This window comes from Ambystoma mexicanum, chromosome 6p, assembly GCF_040938575.1.
Source record: "Ambystoma mexicanum isolate Mex_15411 chromosome 6p, UKY_AmexF1_1, whole genome shotgun sequence".
NCBI lineage: Eukaryota > Metazoa > Chordata > Amphibia > Caudata > Ambystomatidae > Ambystoma > Ambystoma mexicanum.
In genome coordinates this window covers 27,410,256-27,427,050 of record NC_090935.1, presented here as the reverse complement: position 1 = coordinate 27,427,050, position 16,795 = coordinate 27,410,256, and the positions used below count along the sequence as shown (strand labels likewise).

Below are 16,795 nucleotides of genomic sequence, written 5' to 3'. Positions count from 1 at the left end.
CTCCTCCCTTCCTTTCCTTTCTTCCATCTCTCCTGCTTCCTTCCTTTCCTTTCTTCCTTGCCCTTGCACTCTCTCCTACCTTCTTTTCCTTCAGTCCTTCTCCCTCTCTCTCTCCTTCCTTCCTTCCTTCCTTCCTTCCTTCCTTCCTTCCTTCCTTCCTTCCTTCCTTCCTTCCTTCCTTCTCCCTCTCTCCTTCCTTCCTTCCTTCCTTCCTTCCTTCCTTCCTTCCTTCCTTCCTTCCTTCCTTCCTTCCTTCCTTCCTTCCTTCCTTCCTTCCTTCCTTCCTTCCTTCCTTCCTTCCTTCCTTCCTTCCTTCCTTCCTTCCTTCTCCCCATCTCTCTCCTCCTTTCCTTTCCTCCCTTCCTTCTCCCTCTCTATCCTACCTTCCTTTCCTTCTTTCCTTCTCCGTCTCTCTCTCCTCCATTCCTGTCCGCTCATTTCCTTTCTTCTTCCCCCTCGCTCTCACTCTCCTTCCTTTCTTCCTTCCCCCTCAACTCCCTTCCCTTCCTTTGTTCTTCCCCCTGGCTCTCTCTATCCTACCTCCTTTTCCCTTCCTTGGCTTTCTTCCTTTCCTCTCTCTCTCTCTCTCCCTCTCTCTTGCTCTCCCCTCCCTTCCTGTCCCTTCTTTTCCTTCCTTCTCCCCCGCTATCTCCTTTCCTTGACTCCCTTCCTTATCCCTCTCGCTCTCCTCCCTTACTCTCCCTTCATTTCTTTTCTTGTTCCCCCTCTCCCTCTCTCACCTCCCTTCATTTACCTTCTTCCTTCCCCCTCTCTCCTCCCTTCCTTTCCTTTCTTCCATCCCCCTTGCACTCTCTCCTCCCTTACTTTCCTTTCTACCTTATTTTTCACACCAGCGCCCCTCATCGTATCCTCCTTTAAAGCTTTCAACTCTGGTACCTATTAATGCAAAATACAAATAACTTCAGTAAACGGCCAAACTATTGGTATTGCCAATGCTTGTTTTTACATCGCAGACAGGTGGCCATAAGTAGCGTGCTGCAGGGATACTCTGTGTCCCATTTTTCTATTTTTAAGTAACATTTGAGTTACTTTTCTGATGTGCACAAAACAGGCTTGTGGCAGTCAACAGATTGTCAACTCTATTCATGGTACACTGCTGGGCAGCTCTGTTTTTTAGCGTGAACATGTCTTTTTGAGTCCAATATATTCAAAATGGCTGCTCCACATAGTACACACCCTGTTCTCTGTGCAGTCTTGCTTTTTGGCCTTCCTTCTGCCCTCTCAGGTCAGAAATGACCATATATGGGCATGCACTTTGCGGTAGTCCTACACCGGACTCCGGGTTAGTCAGAAATTGCCATATATGGCCATGCACTGTGCGGGAGTTATGCACTGCACTCCCGGTTAGTCATAAATTGCCATATATGGGCATGCACTTTACGGGAGTATTGCACCACACTCTTGGTTAGTCAGAAATTCCCATACATGGGCATGCACTGTGCGGGAGTCCTGCACTACACTCCCGGTTAGTGTTTTCTGTGCCCGAACTGTGGATTGGGACTGTCCAGTCTCAAACCATTTCCCATACGGTGTGTGTCTGGTTGCTGAGCAGCCTGTGGCAGATCTATTACCAGGACAGGACATCCTCTACCTGTGTGAACGTTGCTGGTCCTTACCATTTATGGTCAGAGTCTCCCACTGTCATAATTTGGGGTACAAGGAGGGAGTCTGGAGCCATTCTGTAGAGCTAACCACAGGATCCAAGCACCCAAAGCCAGATGAATGCCACAAAACCACTGGGGAACTGCTACTACAGCCAGCATTGGTTGAAGCCAACCACCAGGTGGTAATCCTCTCCCTCCAACTTGACTGGGAACACCAGAACCAGTTGCATTTCTACCTTGGGCACAGCAAGACCAACTAGTGTGAAGCCCTACTCTGCACCCATCACCATCCTAAAGTCGGATGATCTGCTGGGCCTGGAATCGGCGTGCACCCGTCAGGGACTGGACTGCTCTACTCCATGGGTGCCTTTGAGCCTTGAGACTGGAAATGCTGCAGACATCCCCTATGCATTGCTGGAACTTTATCTGCAATGCCTGAGGGAACCTCATATTGTATGAAATTTGAATTAAAACCATGTTTACCCTTCTTTGGCGTCTACTCTGAGTCCACCAACCATCTGAAGATGCTTTGAACCAGTGAAAGGGGAGACCTCTGCAGCAGAACCAACAGTTAGCCCTGTAATCCTGGGGTATTGGCTTGTGTCAATTAGTGTCTGGGGCAGAGACTGAACCGCACCTTTTTCCACAGGAATACATTGGGCCGTAAAGCCTTATCTTCATAAGCAGCCACCTAACTGGGCCAAAGGCAGTGGAGCCTGCATCAGGAGCCGCGTCTGCTGTCACTTAGGAGATGAGGATTGGGAGTCAGTACACTTTTGCAGCTTAAATTCTACTCAACACTAACTTTGATTTGAGAATTATTGGCACCATAGTAAAGGTGCTCGCCAATCAAGTGGCTAGAACAGCAGGTGAGAATACACATACTCCTACATCCCGTCCCCTTTCCTCCATACTTGTGGGACATCTCTCCGTCCTGTGGGACGGGACTGGAGCATTTTGTAAAAAGCATCCAAATTTTTCCAAAAATGTGTCCTTCTTCTCTTTCCTGCGCGGGGCCCGGCACGCGGCCGTAACCCCGCCCACCTTGGCTCTGCCCCGCGCATCGCCCCTCAGTCCTTTTCTCCGCTCGATCGGGGCCGGACGCACTTGCATCCTCGGAAGATTTTCTTCCCTGTTTTCCTCTCTGGCTCTCGCTAGCGTTCGTCTTCTAGTCTGTCTATGTCTTTTAAATTAGACTTTCCAGAATGTTCTTCGTGTCATCGTCGCTTCGCGAGGGCGGATCCCCATCCTCTTGTTTAGAGCAGGGGTGCACAACTGATTTTGACAGAGGGCCGAAAGTACTTTACATGAGGGCTATAGTGGGCCGAAAAGTAAAAGTGGGCGGGGCGGTAGGCGGGGCGTGGCAGGAGGCTTTTTAAACCCCCAATTTGTACTAAACACATGGAAAAAGAATGTTTTTGAGGGGTAACGATTTTTATTTGCATTTCAAACGCATTTTGTACTACACATTTTCCATTGTTATAATTTATTTCTATTTAGTTATCGTATCTTGCCTGTTTAATTAACTTATATATATTTTGTTGACCCTAGATACACTATGCCCCATGGCACCCTCACCCCCAACCAAACACTATGCCCCAGGGCCCCCTTACCCCCAACCAAACACTATGCCCCATGGCCCCCTCACCCCCAACCAAACACTATGCCCCATGGCCCCCTTACCCCCAACCAAACATTATGCCCCATGGCCCCCTCACCCCCAACCAAACATTATGCCCCATGGCCCCGTAACCCCAACCAAACACTATGCCCCATAGCCCCCTCACCCCCAACCAAACACTATGCCCCATGGCCCCTTCACCCCCAACCAAACACTATGCCCCATATGTCCCTCACCCCCAACCAAACACTATGCCCCATGGCCCCCTCACCCCCAACCAAACACTATGCCCCATGGCACCCTCACCCCCAACCAAACACTATGCCCCAGGGCCCCCTTACCCCCAACCAAACACTATGCCCCATGGCCCCTTCACCCCCAACCAAACACTATGCCCCATGGCCCCCTTACCCCCAACCAAACATTATGCCCCATGGCCCCCTCACCCCCAACCAAACATTATGCCCCATGGCCCCATAACCCCAACCAAACACTATGCCCCATGGCCCCTTCACCCCCAACCAAACACTATGCCCCATATGTCCCTCACCCCCAACCAAACACTATGCCCCATGGCCCCCTCACCCCCAACCAAACACTATGCCCCATGGCCCCCTCACCCCCAACCAAACACTATGCCCCATGGCCCCCTCACCCCAACCAAACACTATGCCCCATATGTCCCTCACCCCCATCCAAACACTATGCCCCATGGCCCCCTCACCCCCAACCAAACACTATGCCCCATATGTCCCTCACCCCCAAACAAACACTATGCCCCATGGCCTCCTCACCCCCAACCAAACACTATGCCCCATGGCCCCCTCACCCCCAACCAAACACTATGCCCCATATGTCCCTCACCCCCAACCAAACACTATGCCCCATGGCCCCCTCACCCCCAACCAAACACTATGCCCCATATGTCCCTCACCCCCAACCAAACACTATGCCCCATGGCCCCCTCACCCCAACCAAACACTATGCCCCATGGCCCCCTCACCCCCAACCAAACACTATGCCCCATGGCCCGCTCACCCCCAACCAAACCCCCCAACTCAGCACACACACTCTCAAGCATGCACCCATACAGACCCGAACCCCCCCACCCCCCAACTCAGCACACACACAAACATGCACCCATACAGACCCGAACCCCCCACCCCCCAACTCAGCACACACACAAACATGCACCCATACAGACCCGAACCCCCCACCCCCCAACTCAGCACACAAACATGCACCCATACAGACCCGAACCCCCCACCCCCAACTCAGCACACACTCAAGCATGCACCCATACAGACCCGAACCCCCACCCCCCAACTCAGCACACACACAAACATGCACCCATACAGACCCGAACCCCCCACCCCCCAACTCAGCACACACACAAACATGCACCCATACAGACCCGAACCCCCCACCCCCAACTCAGCCCACAAACATGCACCCATACAGACCCGAAACCCCCACCCCCAACTCAGCACACACTCAAGCATGCACCCATACAGACCCGAACCCCCTCCCCCCAACTCAGCCCACACACAAACATGCACCCATCCAGACCCGAACCCCCCACCCCCCAACTCAGCACACACACAAACATGCACCCATACAGACCCGAACCCCCCACCCCAACTCAGCACACACTCAAGCATGCACCCATACAGACCCGAACCCCCACCCCCCAACTCAGCACACACACAAACATGCACCCATACAGACCCAAACCCCCCACCCCCAACTCAGCCCACAAACATGCACCCATACACACCCGAAACCCCCACCCCCAACTCAGCACACACACAAACATGCACCCATACAGACCCGAACCCCCCACCCCCCAACTCAGCACCCACACAAACATGCACCCATACAGACCCGAACCCCCCACCCCCAACTCAGCACACACTCAAGCATGCACCCATACAGACCCGAACCCCCACCCCCCAACTCAGCACACACACAAACATGCACCCATACAGACCCGAACCCCCCACCCCCCAAATCAGCACACACACAAACATGCACCCATAAAGACCCGAACCCCCACCCCCCAACACAGCACACAAAAAACATTCAAATCAAAACATTCATACACATCCGACACACATCCGACACCCCCCACCCCCGCATCTCAACATACACACAAAATACATTCAAATACAAACATTCATACACATCCGACACACCCCCCCACCCCCGCATCTCAACATACACACAAAAAACATTAAAATCCAAACATTCATACACATCCGACACACATCCGACACCCCCCCACCCCCGCATCTCAACATACACACAAAATACATTCAAATACAAACATTCATACACATCCGACACACTCCCCCACCCCTGCATCTCTACATACACACAAAATACATTCAAATACAAACATTCATACACATCCGACACACTCCCCCACCCCTGCATCTCAACATACACACAAAAAACATTAAAATCCAAACATTCATACACATCCGACACACATCCGACACCCCCCCACCCCCGCATCTCAACATACACACAAAATACATTCAAATACAAACATTCATACACATCCGACACACTCCCCCACCCCTGCATCTCTACATACACACAAAATACATTCAAATACAAACATTCATACACATCCGACACACTCCCCCACCCCTGCATCTCTACATACACACAAAATACATTCAAATACAAACATTCATACACATCCGACACCCCCCACCCCCGCATCTCAACATACACACAAAATACATTCAAACACAAACATTCATACACATCCGACACCCCCTCACCCCCGCATCTCAACATACACTCAAAATACATTCAAACACAAACATTCATAGACATCCGACACACTCCCCACCCCCGCATCTCAACATACACGCAAAATACATTCAAACACAAACATTCATACACATCCGGCCACCCCCCCACCCCCGCATCTCAACATACACTCAAAATACATTCAAACACAAACATTCATACACATCCGACACACTCCCCCACCCCCACATCTCAACATACACTCAAAATACATTCAAACACAAACATTCATACACATCCGACACCCCCTCACCCCCGCATCTCAACATACACTCAAAATACATTCAAACACAAACATTCATACACATCCGACACCCCCCCACCCCCGCATCTCAACATACACACAAAATACATTCAAACACAAACATTCATACACATCCGGCCACCCCCCCACCCCCGCATCTCAACATACACTCAAAATACATTCAAACACAAACATTCATACACATCCGACACACCCCCCCCACCCCCGCATCTCAACATACACACAAAATACATTCATATAAAAACATTCATACACATCCGACACACTCCCCCACCCCTGCATCTCTACATACACACAAAATACATTCAAACACAAACATTCATACACATCCGACACACCCCCCCACCCCCGCATCTCAACATACACACAAAATACATTCAAATACAAACATTCATACACATCCGACACACTCCCCCACCCCTGCATCTCTACATACACACAAAATACATTCAAACACAAACATTCATACACATCCGACACACCCCCCCACCCCCGCATCTCTACATACACACAAAATACATTCAAATACAAACATTCATACACATCCGACACCCCCCACCCCCGCATCTCAACATACACACAAAATACATTCAAATACAAACATTCATACACATCCGACACCCCCCACCCCCGCATCTCAACATACACTCATATACATTCAAACACAAACATTCATACACATCCGACACACTCCCCCACCCCTGCATCTCTACATACACACAAAATACATTCAAACACAAACATTCATACACATCCGACACACCCCCCCACCCCCGCATCTCTACATACACACAAAATACATTCAAATACAAACATTCATACACATTCATACACATCCGACACCCCCCACCCCCGCATCTCAACATACACACAAAATACATTCAAATACAAACATTCATACACATCCGACACCCCCCACCCCCGCATCTCAGCATACACACAAAATACATTCAAACACAAACATTCATACAAATCCGACACACACCCCCACCCCCGCATCTCAACATACACACAAAATACATTCAAATACAAACATTCATACACATCCGACACCCCCCAACCCCCGCATCTCTACATACACACAAAATACATTCAAACACAAACATTCATACACATCCGACACCCCCCCCCGCAACATACACACACAAACATAAAGCAAAACAAACCCGACACACAAACACAAACAGACCACTTACCGGAGATGTGCTGGAAGGCAGGTAAGCGGCAGGTAAGCTGGAACGCTGGAATCTTACTACTGCTGGCGTGGTCCAAGGCTGAAATGCCTTCCGGCATCAAGCCTTATGGACCACGCCAGCCGTGGTGCTGGCCCTCCATTGGTGCAGCATACACGCATTACGTGGCTCGTAGGAGCGACGTGATGCGTGTGTGTGCTGAGCCAATGAGGGCCAGTGTTTTCACCGGCCCGGAAGACAACAAAGACTTTCCTAATGGAGGGTGGCCGCGGGCCGCCCTCCATTAGGAAAGTCTTTGTGCCTCGCGGGCCGGTCAAAAGGGCATGGCAGGCCGCAACTGGCCCGCGGGCCGTATGTTGTGCACCCATGGTTTACAGTGTTTGGGTCCGGAACACCGTTGGGACTCCTGTTTTTAATGTGACTCCCTTTCGGTCCGGGCTCTTCAACGTCGGTTAGAACGGTGGGAGGAGGTGTTCCGACGCACTCCCCCATCTCATTTTCAGGCGTTCATCGACGAGAAGAAGAAACGCCCGGTAAGTTCTTTACTTTTCAGAGCACCCCAGCCGGGGGATACCTTCCCGGGTTCCTCTCGAGCCAGGAGAGGCGTTGATCGCTCTGTCACCGGGGTTCGCCCTGAGGTGCCTGTCGAGCCTAATAATTCTACCGGAGTTTTCTCCAAGGGTCTCTGTAAGGGGCCTGTGTACACCGGAGTAACTTCCGAGGCCCCTCCTGTGGGGGCTGTGTGTAGACCCAGTTCTGCTGAGTCACAGGGTACCGGAGCTTGCTCTGAGGCCTCTCTTTCAGCTTCCCTCAAAAACAAGACCGGGTTGCGACCCGAGGCCTTGGCTGGGCTTGTGTTTACCGAACGGATGTTCGAGGCCCGTGCCGATAAGGCTATTACCGGGCCTAGGCCCGAGGTCCCTCGTACAGAGGCTAAGGCTATCAACAGTTCTGAGGGGCCGGGCAGGGCCCTGCCGGTGAAAGCGGTTTCTCACCGTTCCCGCTCTTGTGGTAATACCAGATCTGTTGAGGGGGCAAAGAAGCAAGGTTCTTCTTTTACCGGCAGTGCCGAGGTCCTTCCTTCGAAGGCTCAGTTGGCGGTTGGTATGTCACAGAAACATTCCAGGCCTCATAGTACCGGCTCTGCCGAGTTTCCTTATGTTAAGGCTAAAATTAAGACCCCTGATCCATCGACGGGGACCCCTGCCTCACCTCCTCACGTGCCGCAGTAACCCTCAGATGAAGACAAAAGGCGGCCGTTCCCGCCACGACCACGGCGGCCATTTTAGGTACTACCCCTACAACTACGCCATCGGCCCCTGGTGTAGGGTTCGGTCCTTTGGGTGAACCTAAGGTCACTTGTGTGTATCCTTACCGGCCCGTTTATGATTGGAACGCCCGGATGCTTCTTCCTCACAATGTTTCGTTGCCTGCAGGGGCGGCCCCTTTGATTTATGTGGATACATCGGTGGAGGGCCCGGCGTGGCACCCTTCTCCGTTACGTCCCTGGATTTGTCCACCTCATGGGAGGCCTCCTCAGGTTCCGAAGCAATCTCCTGAGGACGCTTTTTTCGGTAAATTTCAAGCGCTTATGCGTACCGACCCCATGAGGGAGTTTTTCAAAGGGCTTTTTAAGGAAATTTGTCCACCAGCGCCCCCGGCTCCACCCGTTCCCCTGGTGGTTCTGCCGGTGCCTCCTTTGCCCCTGGTGCCTGCCCCTGCTCTTCCGCCTTTGCCACCGTTGTCGCCAATGGACAAGGCAGTGCCTGACACGGTTCAGCAGGATCCTGACCTGTCAGATCACCCTCAAGGCGAGCAGGACAACGAGGACCTTCCCCGCTCTGTTAGAGCTTTTCATGACCGGGTACTGGACATGATGAATTTCTTAGATGTTCCGGTTCCCGAGGCACCTGCTCCACAGGAGGGCGTGCTTTCTGGGGCGTTCACCCTGTCTCCTTTGGAGCGTACCAGCCTTTTCCTGCAGAAGGATGTTTTGGCCGAGGTCCGAAGAGTCTGGGAGAAGCCACACTCAGGACTTTTTGTCAATAAAAAGATTGACGCGAGGACAGGCTGTACTCTTCGGAGGAAGTGGCCTTGTCGTCTTGTCTGCCTCCCTCCTCCACATTGGTGGCTGCGGCCACGTTGAAGTCCAGACCTACAGTATCCTCTTCCGCGACGGCTACTCAGGTCTTGGGAAAGGAGGACAAGCTCCTGGACTCCCTAGGGAGGAAAATCTTTGCCAATTCGGCCGTGCAGCTCAGGCAGGCCAATGCCGAATTGATTTTGGCGGGAGCTAACATGCGGATGTGGAAAGGTCTGTCGGGGTTTGAGGAGCACATTCCGGTCAAAAAGTTGGAAGACTTTAGAGATGGCCTTTCCGATGCCAGGGTCTTGGCCCAGGATCTCCCGGAGGCTGCGGCTCATCACGTAGACACCGTGGCTCAGGGCATGATGCTCGGGGTTGATACCTCAAGGCAAGCGTGGTTGCATGCCACTAAGTTTTTGAAGGAAGTGCAAGACAAAGTATTGGACCTTCCATTCGATGGTAAGGAGCTTTTTCATTCTTCTACTGATGTAGAGCTCACCAGAACCAAGGATAGCACTCAGACGGCTAAATCATTGTCTTTTCTGGTTAAAGCTCCTTTCAAACCTCAGAGACCGTTATCGCAGAGTTGACCTTCTTCTGGTTTCAGGGGCTTCCTCAACCGCAAATCGCGCAGAGTGGATACTCCTGCGGGGAATAACCGCCATAGACAACAGCGTACACGGTATTTCTCCCGCCCCTCAGCCTCTTCATCAGGTTCAGGTGGCACTGCCACCGATAAACCTGCCAAATGAGGGTTTTCCGCGCTCGCACGAGACCCCGGTGGGAGGGCGCATTGCGTCTCATGGGAGGCGTGGCAGACCATCACAGAAGACAGATGGGTCTTGTCAGTCGCTCGAGCGGGCTTCGGCTTACCTTTACCCCCTACACCACCCCTCAACCCTCCTTTTCAGCCGTTGGGCTCGCCCTCCCACAACGCCGAGGTTCAGAAACTCCTGGACCTCAGGGCTGTGGAACCCGTTACCTTTGGGGAGCGAGGGGAGGGCTTCTACTCCCGGCTGTTTACGGTGCCCAAACCCAACCAGGCTGGCCTGCGCACCATCCTAGACCTTTCCCAGTTCAACCTCTTTCTACCCCAAGAGAAATTCAAGATGATCACGCCCAGCCAGATACGCTCCTCTTTGCAGATGGGCGACTGGCTCAGCGTAGTGGATCTTCAGGACGCATACATGCATATCCTGATTTGGGCTCCACACAGGAGGTACCTCTGTTTCTCTTTGGGAGAGGAGGACTTCCAGTTTCGGGTGCTTCCTTTTGGCCTCAGCTCGGCGCCGCGTGTCTTCACGAAGATGATGTCAGTGATTGCGGCCTATCTTCGTCTTCAGGGTATCCATGTGTATCCTTATTTGGACGATTGGCTTTTACGCAGCCCTTGTCCGCTGGCGGCAGCGGGCAACCTCCAGTCTCTCCTTCAGCTCCTGTTCCATTTTTGGCTGTCGGTGAACTGGCGGAAATCCTCCATGACGGTCTCTCAGGACCTGATTTTTCTGGGTTTTCGTTGGAACACGATCGACTGCAGAGTATACCTGACCGGGGACAGAATGGCAGATCTGTTGGCCACGTGTCAGATGTTTGCGCAGTCGGAGAGCATGTCGGCCTGGTGGTTCCAGAGGCTTCTGGGCCTCATGGCCTCGTGTGTGCTGACTCTTCCTCTTGCTCATCTCAAAATGAGACGGACCCAGATGGCCCTTCGGAATTCATGGCGTCAGGCAGTGGACCCAGACTCCATGTGGATAATGATTCCGGATTCCATGAGAGTGGACCTCAACTGGTGGTCATCTCTCAGCAATCTGTCTGGGGGCGCGGGGTTTCATGGGGCCCGGTCCCTATGGTGACGATCACGACAGACTCCTCCCTCCTCAGGTGGGGTGCGACGTTAGGTCTCCTTCAAGTCTCGGACCTCTGGTCGCCTCAGGACAAGCTCCTGCACATAAATCATTTGGAGCTTCTGGCGATTTTCTTGGCGCTCAGGGCGTTCAGACCGGTCATTGTCAACAAAGTGGTCCGCATAAGAACGGACAATGTGGTGTCAATGTATTACATCAACAAGCAGGGGGGAACGAAGTCTCCCCCCCTCGTGGACCTGTCCATCCAGATATGGGAGTGGGCCGTGCTTCATGGTGTCTGGCTGATAGCAGTACACATCCCGGGCCAGCTGAATGTCACAGCGGATGCCCTCAGCCGGCAGACAGTGGTCAGTTACGAGTGGGAGTTGAAGGCAGAGGTCCTCTCATGGATTTTCTCACGTTGGGGCACACCGGAGGTGGACCTCTTCGCTATGGCGGCAAACAAGAAGCTTCCTCAGTATGCCTCCAGAGGGGGGCTGGGAGCCTCCTCTCTGGGGATGCTCTCGAGGTTCCATGGCACAACATGAGAGCTCACGCCTTCCCGCCTCTGCCCCTAGTCCATCGGGCAATTTGGAAGCTGAAGAACTCTGTGAACTGTTCGCTTCTACTCATAGCCCCATGGTGGCTGGCCAGGATTTGGTTCTCAGAACTTCAACACTCTGTGTATCCGCCGATCAGGTTACCAGTAACTCCCGATCTTCTTCATCAGGGGGAACAGCAGATGTGGCACCCCTCCCCACAATCGCTCAGCTTGGCGGCATGTTGCCTGAGTTCAAGTCTTTGCACGTCCACGTCAACTAAGTTATCTTTGTATGTTCTCATCAGTTGTATGGTAGATTGAAATTTAAAATGGATAGCAGAGACGTTGGTATTCACACAAGTCAAAGGTTCAATAAATTCAAAATCCTCAGATTTTAAAACTCTCAATTGAGGAATTGAATGCAATCTAGTGAGGAATTCAGTTCTCGTGAGCCAGTCAGATTCATTCTTTTGATAGAGGTTCTTAATGTTACACATATTTCTCTTAATCCCTGCCTGGCCCATATCTGCCTCCCTCACTGTTAAATTGGCATTCTCTCTTGTGGGGGAGGTCATACTTCTACTGCGAGGAGTAGAAGAGATCTTGTCAGGGTCTTCTTCCATAAATGAATCAGGAAGCACAATAGAGTTTTCTGCTACACTATTAGCTTCGTTGGTATTCTCAGTGATCAACCAGCTTGTTAAGCGCCCCTCTTTTACCAACTTTCGTTTCTTTGCACGTGTCGCTTTTTTCTTGGCTTTTTTTGTAGGCTTGATGGGTGTAGCAGTTGATGGGGGTTTTGAGGCCACAACACACGGTCTCTTCCTCGTAGTTGCCCTTCTAGCCATTCTCCTCTGTTTACGAGAGAAAAAAATATCAGAGTTTGTCAGATCCTCGATTTCCTGGAACGAGTTCTCATTATTCTCTGGCTCTGCCTCCACCATACCAGCCGCAATTGAAAGATTATTTTCCGCATCATCAGTCTCGTTGCAGTTAGCCTCATTTGCCGCCGTCATGTTAATGGTGTTTTCAAGAATACGCCCACACATTTTTAGTAATATTTTCAGCACAAATTGCAGTGACGCCACGTAGGCTTGTAACTCTTTGAACCCACCCGTCAAGGTAAAGGTGTCATTGGCAGGATCCATCCCAGACTGGTCCACCAATGCCTCCAAATTTGGTGAGGCAGACAACCTAGCTGCCATATTCAATGGTTGCATCAAATTAGGTGACAAAGTATTAGGTACATGCACTTCCGGGATTTTCATTACTACAGGAGACACATATCCAGGAGGGAATTATTGTCTATCTCTCCACTAATGGTATGCTCCAGGGAATGATTGTCCAAATAAATGGGTGGTACCACATACTGTTCCTGTGTCAGGTTGCCCTCTGCTGGTGGGTTGGGTTGAAAGAAGGAAATAATAGCTCCCGTTGTTACAGGGAGAGATTTTTTACTTTTGCTATTACCCCTCTTATTATCAGTTCCCACAGGTAGTACTTCCTCTTTGGCATTGCGCAGATTATAACCGGCCCCGGCAGAACAGGTATTCATTGTTTCCAAGAGTTTCCTTAAGTAGTCAGGAGGATTAAAAAAGAAAAAAAAAAAGTGCTCTTCTATAAAGCACCAGATTTCAACTGTTTCAGAGCACAGGATGTACTGGCTAAACACTGTACTTAAATCAGCCTTGTGTAGTAGGTGGGTAGTAGGTTGGTAGGGTGGGTGGCCCGCAGAGCAGGGTATGGGCTGGTGGCCGCTCAATGCTGAATTTGACAGGTGTGCTGAGTATCCTCCATTTTGGGATCCCCAGGCCCTGCCATTGGGATCAGTTGGTTCCTGATGGAAAACAAGATGGCCCCTGTGGCCTCTTGCTTTCTATTTCCTATTACCTTGTTTTCCCAAAGTCCTGGGAAGCCCTGCCTCTGTCCTTTCCCCCTGACTGGCTGTTAGGTGGAAGTTCCATATATGGTGTTGTTGTGAAGTCCAGGCCAAACGGGCTGGAGCCTTCCCAGTGACTGTATAGGGGAGGGGGTACACCCTGTGGGTGGGACCTGGGTGAATGGAGTGTGTTACCAATAGGCACTTCTTGTTGTGGATGTCTAGTTTCTGGTGTTTCACACAATGACTGAGATAGCACTGTCCCAAACTGGTATGAATGCAGTGTGTAGTGTTGAATGACTGGGTACTTGTCCCAATAGACATTCCTTGTCTTGAGTGTCTGAGAGGGAGGAGAATGGCCTGAATGCACTGTATGCCTGATTGGCTGACTGACTGCTGAATTCCCTTCTGAGTGATTTGTTGCCTGAGTGTGACCCAGCAGAATGAATGAGAGATCAACTAGTATATCTGGGGGCCTCTCACTGCTAGAATTCGTTCAGAAGCTGGAGTTGAAACTGACCTTGAAACTGGAGCTGAATCTCGAAGCCGAGCCTGAAGAAGAAGGTTGACTGCTGTCTCCCTTCACCGAAATCTGAAAGCCACCAAGCCGTCGAGACTGATCCAAGAGAGGCACTGCGTGCTCCGAGGGACCATCGAGCGCTGCTGACCTTCGCCGAAGCTCCCTTGAAGTCGGACCCTCGACAGGCTGCCGACCGGAGACGGGGACCGCCGAGGAGAACAAAGATAAGCACCGGACATTCCGTCCACCGCTGTCGACCAGGGTTCACAGGTTTGCTATAACCGCTGGAGGCCCATCGAAGCCGTGTTGCACAGAAGAGGGGACGGCTTGACGCTGTGCCATCGATGACCGGAACTGCACTGCCGACCACCTTATCCCGCCGGAGAAGGCCAAGCAGTTGACGCACCGATGAGCATATGCCAGTGGGTTTCCCGCCACCCAAAGACCATAGAGACGCTGGATGACTTGACACCCTTGCTGGGCCACAGTTCTTCACAAACACTTTGCGGTCCTGAACTATTGACATCGAGGTGCCCCGCACGCCTCTTCCTTGCAGGACGTCTTCGCTCCGTCGTCGACGAGCACCGCTGGGACCGAAGCTGCCGCCTCAATGCCGAGTTCACTTTCTTTGAGGGATCTCGATGATCCGTGGCTCCTGCTTTAAAGGGAGCCGCTCAAGAAAGATCCGCCGATGAGTCATCGTTGAACTCTGCTATTCCAGGTACATTGGGGTGGTAGAATTATAGAAGGAAATAAGACTTATTGAACAATATATGGACTGGGCTTGTAGTGTATCTTTATTTTATAGGTTGCCCAGTTGGGGGATCTCCACACAGAACTGTGTCTGGGTAATGGGGCCAGTATTCTGCCAATTGTTCTAACCAACTGCTTTCCTCCTATGTCTATTGTTGGTTACCTTTATTAAGTGATTTGTGTGACATTTAACCAGAGTACAGTTGATGCACTTTAATGAAATCTCATAATAATTGTGGTACTACTTAGAACTGTATATATTTGCCATTGTAGATTTACTGAGCACAAAGTGAGTTATTGTGATTGTGTATATAACCTTGAACCTTAATTATATAAAGATTGTGTTTTAACTAATACAGTGTGTGGACATTCCTTTGTGGGTGCTTGGGGACTACACTGTACTTAAGAACCAGCGTGCATCACCTCCTGAAAAGCTAGGCCTTGATTGGTCATCCATTGCTACCAGCAATAGAGAATCTTGGCTGGGGTCCTAGACACCCCCCTCCGGTCCTTTACACCATTGAGAGTTTGGTTAGACACAAGTTTAAACCTTGCTGCATCACTAAGTTGGCTTCCCAGAATCACTCACATTCTGAAGACGGATCTATCGGACGCAGTACCTTCTGCTTGGTGGAAAGGCATAGCGCAACCACTTTCTGTAGATGGATCTAGCTGGCACCACTGAATAAAGGCAAAGGAGCATCAGACATTGTTCCTTCTGCTCGGTAGAAACCAAAGCTTCACCACTTTCTGAAGTAGGATCTAGATGGCACCACTGAATAAAGGCAAAGGAGCATCAGACATTGTTCCTTCTGCTCGGTAGAAACCAAAGCTTCACCACTTTCTGAAGTAGGATCTAGCTGGTACCACTGAATGCAGGCAAAGGAGCATCGGACACGGTTCCTTCTGTTCGGTAGAAAGGCAAAGCATTACCACTTTCTGAAGATGGGTCTAGCTGGCACCCCTGAATAAAGGCAAAGGAGCATTGGACACGGTTCCTTCTGCTCGGTAGAAAGGCAAAGCTTCACCACTTTCTGAAGATGGGTCTAGCTGGCACCCCTGAATAAAGGCAAAGGAGCATTGGACATGGTTCCTTCTGTTCGGTAGAAAGGCAAAGCATTACCACTTTCTGAAGATGGGTCTAGCTGGCACCACTGAATCAAGGCAAAGCTTCACTGGACACAGTTCCTTCTGCTCGGTAGAAAGGCAAAGACTCACCACTTTCTGAAGATGGATATAGCTGGCACCACTGAATAAAGGAATGGACATCTTTGCGAGCAAACTAAAGGAGGTGGATTCCAAAGGAATCCCAAACAGCCACCCACAGACACACCCACAATGACATATGTGAGCGCCAGGCTTGAGCACAGAAATCCAGCTGGCTGGAGCAAGTCATGAAAGTACCCTATATGTCTATTCCCTTGTTACACCCAATCAACCAGAAGGTGAACAATTTCCTGTTGCCTGGATACTGAGTTTCGAACGTATCACTATTTGTAGAGCCTTGCCCTGAAGAAAGGCTCCCTGTAAACCAAAATGGCCCCAGCTCGTTGTGCCACTGTATTATGGTACACTGCCATCAACCCGAACCAGTACAAATGTCTGGCTCACTTTACTGATCCAGGGAGACAAGTGGGCATCTTAG

At 51.0% G+C, this 16,795-nt stretch overlaps 1 protein-coding gene across 1 annotated transcript in view; it reads right to left on the bottom strand.

The window, feature by feature from the left end:
* Window positions 1–16,795, bottom strand: part of LOC138510644 (uncharacterized) — a 130,184-nt gene that overhangs the window by 73,391 nt on the left and 39,998 nt on the right. The window lies entirely within an intron of this gene.